This window comes from Oncorhynchus nerka, linkage group LG14, assembly GCF_034236695.1.
Source record: "Oncorhynchus nerka isolate Pitt River linkage group LG14, Oner_Uvic_2.0, whole genome shotgun sequence".
Taxonomy (NCBI): domain Eukaryota; kingdom Metazoa; phylum Chordata; class Actinopteri; order Salmoniformes; family Salmonidae; genus Oncorhynchus; species Oncorhynchus nerka.
The window spans coordinates 77,215,262-77,233,449 of NC_088409.1; the positions used below are offsets into that span (position 1 = coordinate 77,215,262).

Below are 18,188 nucleotides of genomic sequence, written 5' to 3' on the forward strand. Positions count from 1 at the left end.
TTGGGGGGCGCTACTGAGCACCCCATGGCCACCAGGGGTATGGGATTGCATAAATATGTCTGATTTATCTCAAATATATTTTGTGCCAAGCCACAAGTCAGAGCTACAAGAAAACACACTTTTGGGGATTCCATGACCAGACATGGTTTGTTAAAATAGGTTTTCTAGGGAGTATAGCGCTTCATGGAAGAAAACAAGTGTATGTATGTAAATGTTCATAAAACATGTTTTATATTGATATTGGAGCCTTGAGAACCTCGGAAATATATTATTTAAACATTCTACACCCTTTACATGGCCATTCAACCCCGATACCCATTATTTGCATAATGGCCAGAACCGCACCTATTTTGCCATGGTTTTCGGCACAGCATATTTCTGATAAGCAAGACAATTATGCACCAAATTCTCACTTCCTATCCAAATAGAGCAGCTTTGCCATGATTTGGCTCTCACCTTCAGAAAACACATCCCTCTGCTACTTAACCCAAGCAGATAAATGCACCTGTAAAAATCATGCAGCATGTCAATATGATGCAGTGGTAGCTTCCGGAAAGAAGCCTACAGAAAGAATGCACGTAAGGTAATAAACATAATAACATGGTAGGCTATATATACAGCATATAAGCCATGATGATATACAAGTAGGCCTATATGTATTTTAATCTATAGCTATACTTAGCCTATTATAGGCCTGTAATTAACTGCTCTATGGAGATGAGCTTATTATCGCATAGGCCTATATTGCGTAGCCTATTTGAAGGTCAGTTGGCAATATAATAAGCTATAACCCAATAAGTTGTTCCCTGTTAAAAATGGTAACAGGAGCTCTGCGTGGCCTAAATAGTGAAACAATGTATCAGCCCTTTGAAAACACTTTCATTCTTAATGACACCCCTCACGCAGGTCCACTGATGTGGGAACTTGCCTACATATTCAATCTAAGTATTTGCTTTTCAAAATGCAATATTCCCATCACTTTTGATGATTGTTTTCTCATTCCTCACAATAAAATCACTAGGGCTACTAAAGTTGTTCAGACCAATCCACTGCTCACCTATATCAATCAGCATTGTGCCAGTTGCCTATCTTAGTAGGCTATAGTTTGTGAACTTTATACTGTCAAATTCATTTTTTTGTACCATGAATATAATAAATGACATCAATTAATTTAGGTAAAATAACTATTAAATCATGTGCTGCTGTAAATAGGCATACTACGTTATTGTCCTCCATCATGCAGTAAGCATTTGAAATGATGGTGTAGGGTACAATGCACTGCTGATATGTAAGGGTTGGGCAACAGTACATTCCACTCAATATCAGACTACAAAGATGATGTTGTACTTAGAATGTTGCAAGGGGCAGCAATGGCTTGCAGCATGCTGCACCAACACGTTTTATTATATCAAAATAATTCATTCATACTATGTAAACGATTGAAACACACACTCAGAGCTGTTAGTGCTTAATGCATTCATTTATTAAGACATTTATTTATTTATTTTAGCAGTCCTATTGAGACCAAGGACTAATTTGCAACTCACAATTACACAAAAATCCCAATCAAGGCAGCATGGAAAATACAAAAACAGTATTTTTAAATCATGAAGAACAACCACATTCCACAGTAAAGAGGTTCTTAACCAACAGACTGAGTTGCTGATGATGTCGCCATAGTCTAGGATCAGAAGAAACGGAGGTGAGGAGAGGAAACATGGCAACAAATGCGCTGAAATGACACATTCCTTCTCCACTAGCGCATCATCAGGCAAATTACATTTCCCTGGATGGGTTCAGAAGGTGAGGGGTCAGGGGTCATTGTCAGGAGACCAGGCTGCTCCCCCTCTCCTTCATGAGAGAGAGAGTCCGAGAGAAAGAGGCCGGGGTATGATTTCAGAAAGCATAATAGCAGTTGCCATCTGAGCTCTCAGCAATAGGACTTCTATCTTCATCTGAGTTTTCATTTGCATCAGAGTCATTAAATAGCCCCTTCTCCCATAATCAGCTTTTGATAGGTGTTCCTGGTGTTGTCTTGGTCTTGTGTCAGTTCACTCAATCTTCTCTTCAGGAGGAAGAGAAGGCCATTCCTCCCTCCCTCTGACAACTCTACTGCATTGCCTAAAAGTCACATGTAAAGTAGTAAATTATTAACAATTTCATTACACAAAATAGTAGGAAGGGTATTTGTAAAGCAAGACAAAAAGTTAAGTCCAAAAAATAGTATAAACCTCAACTCACTCTGATCTTGCAGCTGTATGGACAGTGCCTCCAGAGTTCCCGCTGCTCTTTGTAGGCTCCCCAGTGCCTCTTCATCTCCTGCACCAGGATCCTCTCTTCCTCCTGCAGTCCGTTCACCAACATCAGTCTGTTGAAGATGGCCTTTTTGATGGCAAGATGGCCTTTGCCTGTGAGATGTAAACCTACAGAGCTATCAGAACAACAGCAATGACTGCAGCCTACGCTGAAGGTAAACATTTAATCACAATAGATAGCTTCTGCAATCATATACTTATACTTACTGGTGCCAAGTCTCTCCCATGGCCACACAAAGTTGTCAGTATTGAGCAGCGCATCCACTGTGGGGAGCCTAAACTCTGCCTGGTGCTCGTGAGGTTGAACAATGGCAGCTGTCAAGGCTGCTTTGTCCTCAACTATTTTTCTCCGAATCTGATGCCTCCTGTTGTTGCCGTCTGAATAAAAAAGGGTGATAAGATGGGACTGTATAGTCAGATATATTACATGACTATAAGTTATAGAGCTACTATAGAGGCACAAACAAAGAGAGTACAAAGCAATCAACTAATTTCTGTTTATGGTCACATGATTTCTCAGTTTAATGAAATGTTTTGCATTAGATCAATTAATAACATTTGACCATTAACATGGTCTGATGTGTATGACTAATGCATTTTCTTTCACAAATCAGTTTTACTGTTTGATAAATAATGTGTTTGAGGCCATATTGTTGTTGGACCTTACCTGTTAAATGGTAGAGGTAGTGTTTCCTCTGTTTCACACTGAGGTAATGCCCCTCAATCTTCTTCTGGAGATGCCCTGTCTGACTATCCTGAAGGTTGGCTGTCAAACATAGGACAAGTTACAAACATGACTCCACTGACATCAATGCAATTATGAAGTTGAGAGACAGAGAAACATTCACTTTTCTACCAGTTGAATTCAGTCTTGAAATATGCTTATTCCTGTCATCATATTAGAATGTATTGATTACTTTACTTGTATAATAAATGTATAGGTTAATGAAGGGTCAATGAAGGGTGAATAGGAACTTTGGGTATGGAAAATTACTGAGTGAGACAAGGGGAAGGGCAGAAAGTGAATATTCTGTTGCTGAATATTGATATTTCTAAGGAAGAAGACAAAGGGGAGCAGTCTAGTTTCAATTCCTGATATTGCAGGCCAGTTGCTGAGGAACTAGGACAATGAGGGATGTGGAACTCAACTGGAGATAAGATCAGCAGTTGAAGAGAGAAGACACTGCTGGGAGGGGGGCCATAGGGGCCCACCCCGAAAACCATCTGACTACAGTCCTATCCCATACACACACACTTCCACACCTATGAGGGTCCTAGACTTAGGCAGGCCATGACAATACCAGTGAGAGGAACATACTGTGTTTCTGACTAACAACAGAGAAGGAGTGTTTATCTTAGACATGCAAGGTGGCAACTCTGTCTACTCAGATGGTAAAAAAAATATGTTTGTGGGTAGAATAAACTTGGTTTGAACTTTTCCTGGTTGTCCGTTTCAGTTTTTGCTCTATTTGTTCAGAACCTAACGTACCTTCAGACATGTAAAAATAGATAAACATTAATGAGAAAGCAGATACAGCAAAAAAAAAAAGATTATTAAACACCCCAACATAAAATTGGCAACAATTTGCCAACATAAAACACATGTTAGTGAACTTCCTCTTATTCCAACCCATTGCCAGTGGTGTGATAATGTCTGTCTGTACTGTTGAACATCTTCAGTCAGCTATTCTAATAAATTACTACTCTGTGGCTCATCAATCAACATAAAGATATGTCATGTAAGATTTAAAAAATGACAATAAAATCATTAACATTATATACAGTGGCTTGCAAAAGTATTCACCCCTCTTGGCATTTTTCCTATTTTGTTGTCTTACAACCTGGAATTGAAATGGATTTTGGGGGGGTTAGTATCATTTGATTTACACAACATGCCTACCACTTTGAAGATGCAAAATATTTTTTTTTGTGAAACAAACAAGAAATAAGACCAAAAAACTGAAAACTTGAGTGTGCATAACTATTCACCCCCCCAAAGTCAATATTTTGTAGAGCCACCTTTTTTTATAGCTAATTATAAATCAATAATAATACATATGTTTCACCTAATGTTGTTTTTGATATTTTTATCACCTTAGGTTCTTGTGAACATTACACGTTTTGAACTTCTACTTGCCAGTTATGGCCTGTAGGCCTCATTGACTTGAGCTCATGCAACTCGTTTTTGAGTAAAAAAAGCATAATGTATGGCTTATTTTATCTATAACAAATACTCAGATGAAACATATCGTGCAATTTATCACAGACTGCTTTGTGTCAAAGTTTAACAAGGACTCTCTCCTCCTCACCAATGTCATGATCAAAGATGTGATCAAGAGCCTCACATACAGTATATCGTTTGGTCATTGTGCTGCGACAGAATGAATTGTGAGCAAGGCCTCAACATTTTTTTATCTACCTGTGTTGTAAGAAAAGTTCAATATATTATTGAATCAATGTTTGTGAGAATGCCAACAGGTGTGGTTCCCGTGGGGGAAAGATTTTATTGGTTAAAGGTTCCTGTGGGGGTTGCCATGGAAGCCAAGAAGGGGAGCGAGGTGTGTGTGTTATCAAACACACATCCATGTGGGTGTCTAGGAGAGGAAGTGTGTTGCCAGAGAATGACAGACTTTGATGACAAAATTTGCCCACGAAGGACCACCTCCCCACCTTCCTGTTCAAGTGAGCACAGCACAACAAGGTGAGTCCAAACATGTCTTGTATGCTGCTGTATAAATGATGTAATAGGCTCAACTTCCGGGTTGGAGCGAGCGGTCGCATCTGCACTCGGTCCGCAGGTAGTATTACATTTCAATACATTTCATTATAGTACAACGGTTTGATTTGTCTAATCTTATCAATTTCTTCTTAGCTAGCTACACAGCCGTCTTTGTTTCATAGATAATTGCGTAATTATCGTATTTCGTCGTCCTAACGCAGTCTACACTGCCCTGCAGCTAGCCAGCTAGCTAACGTCCACCGTTAGCTAGTCCACCGTCTACCGATTAGCAGCACAACTATTACACTCAACTGAACGACTTGATTAGTGTAGTGTTAGCTAGCTACATAGTTGTCTTTGCTGTCTTCGTACCCAAGATAATTGTGTAGTTTAGAGTGTGTAGTTTTATGTCGTCCTTAACATAGGAGACTCTGCTAGCTAGCCAACAGCTAGCCAACGTCTACCGAACAGAACTTCTGCACTCAACAATCCGGTCGCATTTCGCTTCGCTCCACAGGTAGTATCACATTTTTCATTTCATTTCATTACAGTACAACGGCTTGATTTGTTTGATCGTAGCTAGCTACATAGCTAGCTACACAGCCGTCTTTGTATCAAAGATAATTGTGTAGTCTAGAGCGACTTCCTAGGTTAGTTAGCCAGCTATTGTCGTTCTTTTAACGCAACGTAACGTAATCAACACTGCTAGCTAGCCAGCTAGCCCCGAATAGCAGCACAGTAGAAACTATTACACTCAACGGAACGACTTGATTAGTGTAGTGTCAACAACGCAGCCAATGCCACTAGCCTACTTAGTCAACAACGCAGCCTCTGCCAGCTAGCCTACTTCAGCAGTACTGTATCATTTTAATCATTTTAGTCAATAAGATTCTTGCTACGTAAGCTTAACTCTCTGAACACTCGTGACGTGTAGTCCACTTGTCATTCCAATCTCCTTTGCATTAGCGTAGCCTGTGTAGCCTGTCAACTATGTGTCTGTCTATCCCTGTTCTCTCCTCTCTGCACAGACCATACAAACGCTCCACACCGCGTGGCCGCGGCCACCCTAATCTGGTGGTCCCAGCGCGCACGACCCACGTGGAGTTCCAGGTCTCCGGTAGCCTCTGGAACTGCCGATCTGCGGCCAACAAGGCAGAGTTCATCTCCGCCTATGTCTCCCTCCAGTCCCTCGACTTCTTGGCACTGACGGAAACATGGATCACCACAGACAACACTGCTACTCCTACTGCTCTCTCTTCGTCTGCCCACGTGTTCTCGCACACCCCGAGAGCTTCTGGTCAGCGGGGTGGTGGCACCGGGATCCTCATCTCTCCCAAGTGGTCATTCTCTCTTTCTCCCCTTACCCATCTGTCTATCGCCTCCTTTGAATTCCATGCTGTCACAGTTACCAGCCCTTTCAAGCTTAACATCCTTATCATTTATCGCCCTCCAGGTTCCCTCGGAGAGTTCATCAATGAGCTTGATGCCTTGATAAGCTCCTTTCCTGAGGACGGCTCACCTCTCACAGTTCTGGGCGACTTTAACCTCCCCACGCCTACCTTTGACTCATTCCTCTCTGCCTCCTTCTTTCCACTCCTCTCCTCTTTTGACCTCACCCTCTCACCTTCCCCCTACTCACAAGGCAGGAAATACGCTCGACCTCATCTTTACTAGATGCTGTTCTTCCACTAACCTCGTTGCAACTCCCCTCCAAGTCTCCGACCACTACCTTGTATCCTTTTCCCTCTCGCTCTCATCCAACACTTCCCACACTGCCCCTACTCGGATGGTATCGCGCCGTCCCAACCTTCGCTCTCTCTCCCCCGCTACTCTCTCCTCTTCCATCCTATCATCTCTTCCCTCTGCTCAAACCTTCTCCAACCTATCTCCTGATTCTGCCTCCTCAACCCTCCTCTCCTCCCTTTCTGCATCCTTTGACTCTCTATGTCCCCTATCCTCCAGGCCGGCTCGGTCCTCCCTCCCGCTCCGTGGCTCGACGACTCATTGCGAGCTCACAGAACAGGGCTCCGGGCAGCCGAGCGGAAATGGAGGAAAACTCGCCTCCCTGCGGACCTGACATCCTTTCACTCCCTCCTCTCTACATTTTCCTCTTCTCTCTCTGCTGCTAAAGCCACTTTCTACCACTCTAAATTCCAAGCATCTGCCTCTAACCCTAGGAAGCTCTTTGCAACCTTCTCCTCCCTCCTGAATCCTCCTCCCCCTCCCCCCCTCCTCTCTCTGCAGATGACTTCGTCAACCATTTTGAAAAGAAGGTCGACGACATCCGATCCTCGTTTGCTAAGTCAAACGACACCGCTGGTTCTGCTCACACTGCCCTACCCTGTGCTCTGACCTCTTTCTCCCCTCTCTCTCCAGATGAAATCTCGCGTCTTGTGACGGCCGGCCGCCCTACAACCTGCCCGCTTGACCCTATCCCCTCCTCTCTTCTCCAGACCATTTCCGGAGACCTCCTCCCTTACCTCACCTCGCTCATCAACTCATCCCTGACCGCTGGCTACGTCCCTTCCGTCTTCAAGAGAGCGAGAGTTGCACCCCTTCTGAAAAAACCTACACTCGATCCCTCCGATGTCAACAACTACAGACCAGTATCCCTTCTTTCTTTTCTCTCCAAAACTCTTGAACGTGCCGTCCTTGGCCAGCTCTCCCGCTATCTCTCTCAGAATGACCTTCTTGATCCAAATCAGTCAGGTTTCAAGACTAGTCATTCAACTGAGACTGCTCTTCTCTGTATCACGGAGGCGCTCCGCACTGCTAAAGCTAACTCTCTCTCCTCTGCTCTCATCCTTCTAGACCTATCGGCTGCCTTCGATACTGTGAACCATCAGATCCTCCTCTCCACCCTCTCCGAGTTGGGCATCTCCGGCGCGGCCCACGCTTGGATTGCGTCCTACCTGACAGGTCGCTCCTACCAGGTGGCGTGGCGAGAATCCGTCTCCACACCACGTGCTCTCACCACTGGTGTCCCCAGGGCTCTGTTCTAGGCCCTCTCCTATTCTCGCTATACACCAAGTCACTTGGCTCTGTCATAACCTCACATGGTCTCTCCTATCATTGCTATGCAGACGACACACAATTAATCTTCTCCTTTCCCCCTTCTGATGACCAGGTGGCGAATCGCATCTCTGCATGTCTGGCAGACATATCCGTGTGGATGACGGATCACCACCTCAAGCTGAACCTCGGCAAGACGGAACTGCTCTTCCTCCCGGGGAAGGACTGCCCGTTCCATGATCTCGCCATCACGGTTGACAACTCCATTGTGTCCTCCTCCCAGAGCGCTAAGAACCTTGGCGTGATCCTGGACAACACCCTGTCGTTCTCAACTAACATCAAGGCGGTGGCCCGTTCCTGTAGGTTCATGCTCTACAACATCCGCAGAGTACGACCCTGCCTCACACAGGAAGCGGCGCAGGTCCTAATCCAGGCACTTGTCATCTCCCGTCTGGATTACTGCAACTCGCTGTTGGCTGGGCTCCCTGCCTGTGCCATTAAACCCCTACAACTCATCCAGAACGCCGCAGCCCGTCTGGTGTTCAACCTTCCCAAGTTCTCTCACGTCACCCCGCTCCTCCGCTCCCTCCACTGGCTTCCAGTTGAAGCTCGCATCCGCTACAAGACCATGGTGCTTGCCTACGGAGCTGTGAGGGGAACGGCACCTCAGTACCTCCAGGCTCTGATCAGGCCCTACACCCAAACAAGGGCACTGCGTTCATCCACCTCTGGCCTGCTCGCCTCCCTACCACTGAGGAAGTACAGTTCCCGCTCAGCCCAGTCAAAACTGTTCGCTGCTCTGGCCCCCCAATGGTGGAACAAACTCCCTCACGACGCCAGGACAGCGGAGTCAATCACCACCTTCCGGAGACACCTGAAACCCCACCTCTTTAAGGAATACCTAGGCTAGGATAAAGTAATCCCTCTCACCCCCCCCCCTGAAAAGATTTAGATGCACTACTGTTCCACTGGAGGTCATAAGGTGAATGCACCAATTTGTAAGTCGCTCTGGATAAGAGCGTCTGCTAAATGACTTAAATGTAAATGTAAATGTAATATGCCATGGAGATATGTTACTGTAGCTAAGAAAGTAATACTAAGTGTATGTTGTGTAGTAAGCTGTTAGTAGCCCTTGTGCCTCACCTTAATAATTTGGTCTATTTTCCTCTCTGCCTACTGTTCTGACTTGGTGGTGCACATTTAGCCTATAACCTGTTTTAGAGAAATGTAATCATCTAATATTGTAAGAGCTTTCATTGTCTGCTTTATAGTCCCTCTTTATTTATCCTATGGCTCTGACTTGGTGTACAGGGAGAATACTGTAACAACGGCCCATGTTCTGAATTCTGTCACTGTACATTTCAAAAGTACTGAACAAATAGTTATATTGACTACGTCTGTCCCTGCTTGCTCATTAAGGTCTTTTGTCACCGTTATTGTGCAATTAATGTATTGTTTAGTGTTGTGCTGTGCTGTGTAGTGGCTTTGCTGGCATGCATCCCACATTTGTTTTTACCCCACCAAGATTGACATGCTAAAATCACCACTGACAATGAAAAATTGTGAATATGCAGAGTGCACACTCACCTGGGATATTGCTGATGCTCTCTGCTGGTGCCAATAATGTAGGCTACACTGTTGTTCGCTCAATGAAGTTGAGAAAATGTATAACTAAAAGACAGATTAGAGTATTTTCATTGTCTTCTCTTTCCAGCAACCATTTGTTTTCCCGCAGTTGTATTTTGAAATGCCTGGCTGGGCCTCGACTTCTCACTAACAGTTGCAACTCAAAAATAATGTATTTGGTATTTTCTGCGCCCGCTGCCCAAGTTGCTCATGCTGCCTTTCCTTCTTACTGTAGGCAATGTGATTTAAAACAATCCAAGCTAATGATCCTTTGTGGCCAAATCATGCTTTAGTAGACTATTTTGAATGCTTTTATTTAATTTTGGATAGACAGGAGTAGTCTAATAGGTGTATAATTTTGTCAATTTAATTCAATTTACTTTAGGGAAGGCTTACCCTAGCCTTATGGATGCGTCGCCTATGATCGTAACTTTCAGAGATTTTATGTTTGCATAAGAGGTACATTGAGTCATTGTTGCTTCTGAAAATCTTATGCTGTTCAGCCTACCTTGTCTTCATCTACATCGATCACCTGTGTGCATCCGTTGATGGTTAAATGAGCTATAATGATTGCACAGCTACAATCCACAGATTTGAAGTGTTTCTGTTGCCTATGTCATCACAAACCTGCGTTGGGATCTCCTTACATTTTGCACAGATTTTCTTAATTTTGGGCTCGAGAAGCACCGTCGTCCTGATACAGTACATGCCACTGGCAACTTGAAATATGGAAGTTTTTTTTAAATTTCAATGAAAAAAATATTTCACCTTTATTTAACCAGGTAGGCTAGTTGAGAACAAGTTCTCATTTACAACTGCGACCTGACCAAGATAAAGCATAGCAGTGTGAACAGACAACAACACAGAGTTACACATGGAGTGAACAATTAACAAGTCAATAACACAGTAGAAAAAAAAGAGTCTATATACATTGTGTGCAAAAGGCATGAGGAGGTAGGTGAATAATTACAATTTAGCAGATTATGTGATAAATGATCAGATGGTCATGTGCAGGTAGAGATACTGGTGTGCAAAAGAGCAGAAAAGTAAATAAATAAAAACAGTATGGGGATGAGGTAGGTAAATTGGGTGGGCTATTTACCGATGGACTATGTACAGCTGCAGTGATCGGTTAGCTGCTCATATCAGCCTACCTTGTCTTCATCTACATCGATCACCTGTGTGCATGGATGGTTAATGATGATTGATGGTTAAATGAGCTATAATGATTGCACAGCTACAATCCACAGATTGTAGCTGTGCAACAGCCAGAGATGGCCGCCTCGCTTCGCGTTTCTAGGAAACTATGCAGTTTTTTGTTTTTTTACGTGTTATTTCTTACATTAGTACCCCAGGTCATCTTAGGTTTCATTACATACAGACGAGAAGAACTACTGAATATAAGATCAGCGTCAACTCACCATCAGTACGACCAAGAATATGTTTTTCGCGACGCGGATCCTGTGTTCTGCCTTACAAACAGGACAACGGAATGGATCCCATGCAGCGACCCAAAAAAACGACTCCGAAAAAGAGGGAAACGAGGCGGTCTTCTGGTCAGACTCCGGAGACGGGCACACCGTGCACCACTCCCTAGCATTCTTCTTGCCAATGTCCAGTCTCTTGACAACAAGGTTGATGAAATACGAGCAAGGGTAGCATTCCAGAGGGACATCAGAGACTGTAACGTTCTTTGCTTCACGGAAACATGGCTCACTGGAGAGACGCTATCCGAGGCGGTGCAGCCAACGGGTTTCTCCACGCATCGCACGACAGAAACAAACATCTTTCTCGTAAGAAGAAGGGCGGGGGCGTATGCCTTATGGCTAAGGAGACATGGTGTGATGAAAGAAACATACAGGAACTCAAATCCTTCTGTTCACCTGATTTAGAATTCCTCACAATCAAATGTAGACCGCATTATCTACCAAGAGAATTCTCTTCGATTATAATCACAGCCGTATATATTTCCCCCCCAAGCAGACACATCGATGGCTCTGAACGAACTTTATTTAACTCTTTGCAAACTGGAAACCATTTATCCGGAGGCTGCATTCATTGTAGCTGGGGATTTTAACAAGGCTAATCTGAAAACAAGACTCCCTAAATTTTATCAGCATATCGATTGCGCAACCAGGGGTGGAAAAACCTTGGATCATTGTTACTCTAACTTCCGCGACGCATATAAGGCCCTGCCCCGCCCCCCTTTCGGAAAAGCTGACCACGACTCCATTTTGTTGATCCCTGCCTACAGACAGAAACTAAAACAAGAGGCTCCCATGCTGAGGTCTGTCCAACGCTGGTCCGACCAAGCTGACTCCACACTCCAAGACTGCTTCCATCACGTGGACTGGGATATGTTTCGTATTGCGTCAGATAACAATATTGACGAATACGCTGATTCGGTGTGCGAGTTCATTAGAACGTGCGTTGAAGATGTCGTTCCCATAGCAACGATTAAAACATTCCCTAACCAGAAACCGTGGATTGATGGTAGCATTCGCGTGAAACTGAAAGCGCGAACCACTGCTTTTAATCAGGGCAAGGTGTCTGGTAACATGACCGAATACAAACAGTGCAGCTATTCCCTCCGCAAGGCTATCAAACAAGCTAAGCGTCAGTACAGAGACAAAGTAGAATCTCAATTCAACGGCTCAGACACAAGAGGCATGTGGCAGGGTCTACAGTCAATCACGGACTACAGGAAGAAATCCAGCCCAGTCACGGACCAGGATGTCTTGCTCCCAGGCAGACTAAATAACTTTTTTGCCCGCTTTGAGGACAATACAGTGCCACTGACACGGCCTGCAATGAAAACATGCGGTCTCTCCTTCACTGCAGCCGAGGTGAGTAAGACATTTAAACGTGTTAACCCTCGCAAGGCTGCAGGCCCAGACGGCATCCCCAGCCGCGCCCTCAGAGCATGCGCAGACCAGCTGGCCGGTGTGTTTACGGACATATTCAATCAATCCCTATACCAGTCTCCTGTTCCCACATGCTTCAAGAGGGCCAACATTGTTCCTGTTCCCAAGAAAGCTAAGGTAACTGAGCTAAACGACTACCGCCCCGTAGCACTCACTTCCGTCATCATGAAGTGCTTTGAGAGACTAGTCAAGGACCATATCACCACCACCCTACCTGACACCCTAGACCCACTCCAATTTGCTTACCGCCCAAATAGGTCCACAGACGATGCAATCTCAACCGCACTGCACACTGCCCTAACCCATCTGGACAAGAGGAATACCTATGTGAGAATGCTGTTCATCGACTACAGCTCGGCATTCAACACCATAGTACCCTCCAAGCTCGTCATCAAGCTCGAGACCCTGGGTCTCGACCCCGCCCTGTGCAACTGGGTACTGGACTTCCTGACGGGCCGCCCCCAGGTGGTGAGGGTAGGCAACAACATCTCCTCCCCGCTGATCCTCAACACAGGGGCCCCACAAGGGTGCGTTCTGAGCCCTCTCCTGTACTCCCTGTTCACCCACGACTGCGTGGCCACGCACGCCTCCAACTCAATCATCAAGTTTATGGACGACACAACAGTGGTAGGCTTGATTACCAACAACGACGAGACGGCCTACAGGGAGGAGGTGAGGGCCCTCGGAGTGTGGTGTCAGGAAAATAACCTCACACTCAACGTCAACAAAACTAAGGAGATGATTGTGGACTTCAGGAAACAGCAGAGGGAACACCCCCCTATCCACATCGATGGAACAGTAGTGGAGAGGGTAGCAAGTTTTAAGTTCCTCGGCATACACATCACAGACAAACTGAATTGGTCCACTCACACAGACAGCATCGTGAAGAAGGCGCAGCAGCGCCTCTTCAACCTCAGGAGGCTGAAGAAATTTGGCTTGTCACCAAAAGCACTCACAAACTTCTACAGATGCACAATCGAGAGCATCCTGGCGGGATGTATCACCGCCTGGTACGGCAACTGCTCCGCCCTCAACCGTAAGGCTCTCCAGAGGGTAGTGAGGTCTGCACAACGCATCACCGGGGGCAAACTACCTGCCCTCCAGGACACCTACACCACCCGATGTTACAGGAAGGCCATAATGATCATCAAGGACATCAACCACCCGAGCCACTGCCTGTTCACCCCGCTATCATCCAGAAGGCGAGGTCAGTACAGGTGCATCAAAGCTGGGACTGAGAGACTGAAAAACAGCTTCTATCTGAAGGCCATCAGACTGTTAAACAGCCACCACTAACATTGAGTGGCTGCTGCCAACACACTGACACTGACACTGACTCAACTCCAGCCACTTTAATAATGGGAATTGTTGGGAAATGATGTAAATATATCACTTGCCACTTTAAACAATGCTACCTTATATAATGTTACTTACCCTACATTATTCATCTCATATGCATACGTATATACTGTACTCTATATCATCGACTGCATCCTTATGTAATACATGTATCACTAGCCACTTTAACTATGCCACTTTGTTTACATACTCATCTCATATGTATATACTGTACTCGATACCATCTACTGTATCTTGCCTATGCTGCTCTGTACCATCACTCATTCATATATCCTTATGTACATATTCTTTATCCCCTTACACTGTGTATAAGACAGTAGTTTTGGAATTGTTAGTTAGATTACTTGTTGGTTATTACTGCATTGTCGGAACTAGAAGCACAAGCATTTCGCTACACTCGCATTAACATCTGCTAACCATGTGTATGTGACAAATAAAATTTGATTTGATTTGATTTAGATAGCAGATGTTTAAAGTTGGTGAGGGAGATAAAAGTCTTAAATGCTCTGGAATTGAGATTATTAGCAAAATATTCAGAGACTAAAAGGCTGAACAGATACACATTTATTAGTAGGGGGGAATTACATTGAATCTAATTATTATTCCAATGATTTACTGCACGTAGGGGTGGGGTGCCACGACTAGCCTACGTTGTAATTCACTTTGACCAAATTAAACTTCCATGAAATGCTTGATATTGACATTGGATTGTACATTTCCAATACAGCTAATAATGTAGCACCGATTATATACCATAGATGACCACACCATTCCTTGCTCCTCTTTCATCCTCAGAATGTTCAATGATTTTCTAGATGCTGTTGTGCTCGCACATGTCCACAGGGAGAGAGCCAGCAGAGTATATGTTTACTGGCCTGTCCTCCTCTGCTCCTCCTGGTACTATGACTGGGGCCAGGAGTTAACCCTTGTCAGGTCCTGTAGAAAATGTTCTTGTCTGACTCATTTCTATGTTCACTGACTGGCATGTGAGTTAAGCTTTTGAGCTGCTTAATTTGAGGTTATGTGATATCATTATAATTGATTTCCATTATCTTTGAAGGTGTTGGATTCTGGGGTAATCTTTGAACATTGTTATACTCAGAGTATAGGAACATTAGTTAGAAAGGAGACATACGGGGGTGCCAAAATGAAGCTCGGGAGGGCTGAGTGCAGAGAAAACAATTGCATGTGACTGAACTGCTAAGGATAGAAACCATTAAAGGCTCATATCACTTAGTTCCCTGCTTAGCAAGAATGATGCAATGTTTAGAGATAAGGAGGAAACTTCACCCAAAGTGGGGTATGAATACCACCACAGGGGATGCCATCTATTGGTCTGAATTACAGCTCTAATGACCCTTTGGGAAGAATTAAACTTGGTTAAGCTTCTCTAGTGTCCGTGAGTTATTTACTCTGAACAATTAAAACCTAACAAAGGATATACATAGGTTTAATAACAGTTTTCTCTTTTTGTTCTTCAAAGAAAAGATCTAAGGACAGGATCGAGTTAACAACACACACAAGTGAGTAAATGATGGAGAGATGATATTTTTCTTTCTCTCCCTACAGTGGCCAAGAAAGGCTAAGAAGAAAATATATCTTAAATATATATTTTACTCAAAAACTATTTATTAGTGTTTTGTTCATTAGACAATTGTTAACACGATCCAAAAGGTTTTGCATGTCAGCAGTTACATTTTGAAGATAAAGCACTTTCAGAATAGAGCAAAAACTGTGATGACAAGGCAAATGAAATAAACACTAAAATGTTTATTCAAAAGTTTTTTGTAAAATATCCCTTTAAGCTTAATGCATGCACATACACTATGTTCAAAAGTTGTAGAACACCTACTCATTCAAGGGTTTTTCATTATTTTTACTATTTTCTACATTGTAAAATTATAGTTAATAACTTTTTATGTTCAAAACTGCGCACTCTCTTCAAACAATACCATGGTATTCGTTCACTGTAATAGCTACTGTAAATTGGACAATGCAGTTAGATGAACAAGAATTTAAGCTTTCTGCCAATATCAGATATGTCTATGTCCTGGGAAATGTTCTTGTCACTTACAACCTCATGCTAATCACATTAGCCTACATTAGCTCAACTATCCCGCAGGAGACCCACCAATCCTGAAGAAGTTGCGTTTGAGCCAATCATTTTTGTTGTTACAAGGTAGGGGGGTATACAGAAGATAGCCCTATTTGGTAAACGTCCAAGTCCATACTATGGCAAGAACAGCTCAAATAAGAAAAGAGAAATGACAGTCCACTGACTACTGCCTGTGTCCACTGTGTAAACTAAGGTTTTATAGGAGACCAGATCTATTTGTCAATACTTTCATTGCTGACATGGCTGATCAATTCATGCATGTAGTTCAAGAGAAATCTCCCGTCAGCCAAGCACAACGTCCTACCAAACCTGTCGAACTGGGACAAAGCTCAAGGCCTGCAAGTCCTGCCTGGTGGGTCTGACCTCTTTCTGTGAGACTCACCTGCAGCCTCATCAGATAGCCCCAGCCCTAAAGAGACACACACTGATTGACCCTGTGGACAACCTGGAAGAAGACAGGACGTGAAAGAAGCACAACAAATTCCTGGAGGTGTTCTGTAGGACTGACCAGATGTGTGTCTGCCAGTTCTGCACTGAGACAGACCACAAATATCACCACACTGTCCCTATAGAGGAAGAGTGTGAAGAGAGGAAGGCTCAGCTGGGGAAGACAGAGGCACAAGTGCAGCATCTGATCCAGGAGCGACTGCAGAAGATTCAGGAGATGAAACACTCAGTAGATCTCAAAAAGTAGAGAAAGCAAAAACCATTCAACTCTTCTCTGATCTGGTGCAAAGCTTTCAGAAAAGCCAGACTGACTACATGGAGGTGGTTGAGGAGGAGAAGAAAGCAGAAGAGAGGTGGGCTGAAAGGCTCATTTGGGGGTTGTAGCAGGAAATCGCACTGAGCTGAAGAAGCTCTCAAACACTGAAGACCACCTCCGCCTTCTCCAGAGCTCTGCATCCCTCTGCAGTTTTCCTCCCACCATGGACTGGTCTCAGATTAGTATTCACACTAAGCTGTGTGTAGGAAACTTGAGGAGAGCTCTGTGTCAGCTCGCAGAGACTCTGAGAATCATGCCCCAGCTGTTAGATACAGTGAAGACTTCACATAAGTCATTGTGTGATTCTGAGCACCAGAGGATGCAGCAGTATGCAGTGGATGTGACTCTGGACCCCGATACGGCAAACTGCAAACTTGTCCTGTCTAAGGACAGGAAACAAGTAAGACTTGGAGATATAAAACAACATCTTCCAGACAAACTAGCAAGGTTTGATACTATTCTTTGTGTCCTGGGAAAGGAGGGATTCTCTTCAGGGAGATTCTACTATGAGTTGGAGGTTAAGGGGAAAACTGACTGGTCTATAGGAGTGGCCAGAGAGTCCATCAACAGGAAGGAAAGGCTTACACTGAGCCCTGAGAAAGGATAATGGATTCTGTCACTGATGAATGGAGATGATTACACCGCTGGTGCACCGTTCTATCCATACTTCTGCCCTGGTAAACGTAGTGGAACTCTGCCCCTCTGATCATCTCAACTCTCAATGAAATTGAACTTTTTCCGGTCAGCTGATTGTCATTCCTTATTGGGGTTGTGCAAAGAGAGGGAACATTCCCGGAAAAGTACCAATAATCAAGAATTTGGGGATTCTTCAATAAAATGTAAGATGAAGAAAAATGCTGAAGATATAAACAATGTTTTTAATATTTTTGTAATTCTAGCAGATGCTCTCATCCAGAGGTGCCTTCCTCAAGGACACATCGACAAGATTTTTCACATAGTCGGCTCTGGAATTTCAGGTTTCTGGCCCAACGCTCTTAACTGCTAGGCTACCTGCCACCTTTATATGAAAAATAGAATCCCAAAACTGTCAAATATTAACCTAAATATAACTTAACAATTTAGTGAATATCGTCGCTGCTTTTTATGAAGATTTCAACATGGAATATCCTTTATATTCTTAACTTTCTTTATATTTTATATATCTTTGTTGTATTTTTATGGGGGCCGAAGTGGCCTCAATAGTTAAATACTATCAGATTTGCTTTCAAATGCCATCATTGTTGATAAGATGTTTGTTTAATAAATAAGGCTGTTTTCTCCTGAACCATATGGTCTATCCACTAGAAATGCATGGAAAACATGGGCACAGTCATAAAGAATCAGAAAAATATGT

General features: G+C 43.8%; 1 pseudogene; it reads left to right on the forward strand.

The window, feature by feature from the left end:
* The first annotated feature begins 4,849 nt into the window (after window positions 1-4,849).
* Window positions 4,850-17,584, forward strand: LOC135575063 (E3 ubiquitin-protein ligase TRIM68-like; annotated as a pseudogene).
* Window positions 17,585-18,188: the final 604 nt, after the last annotated feature.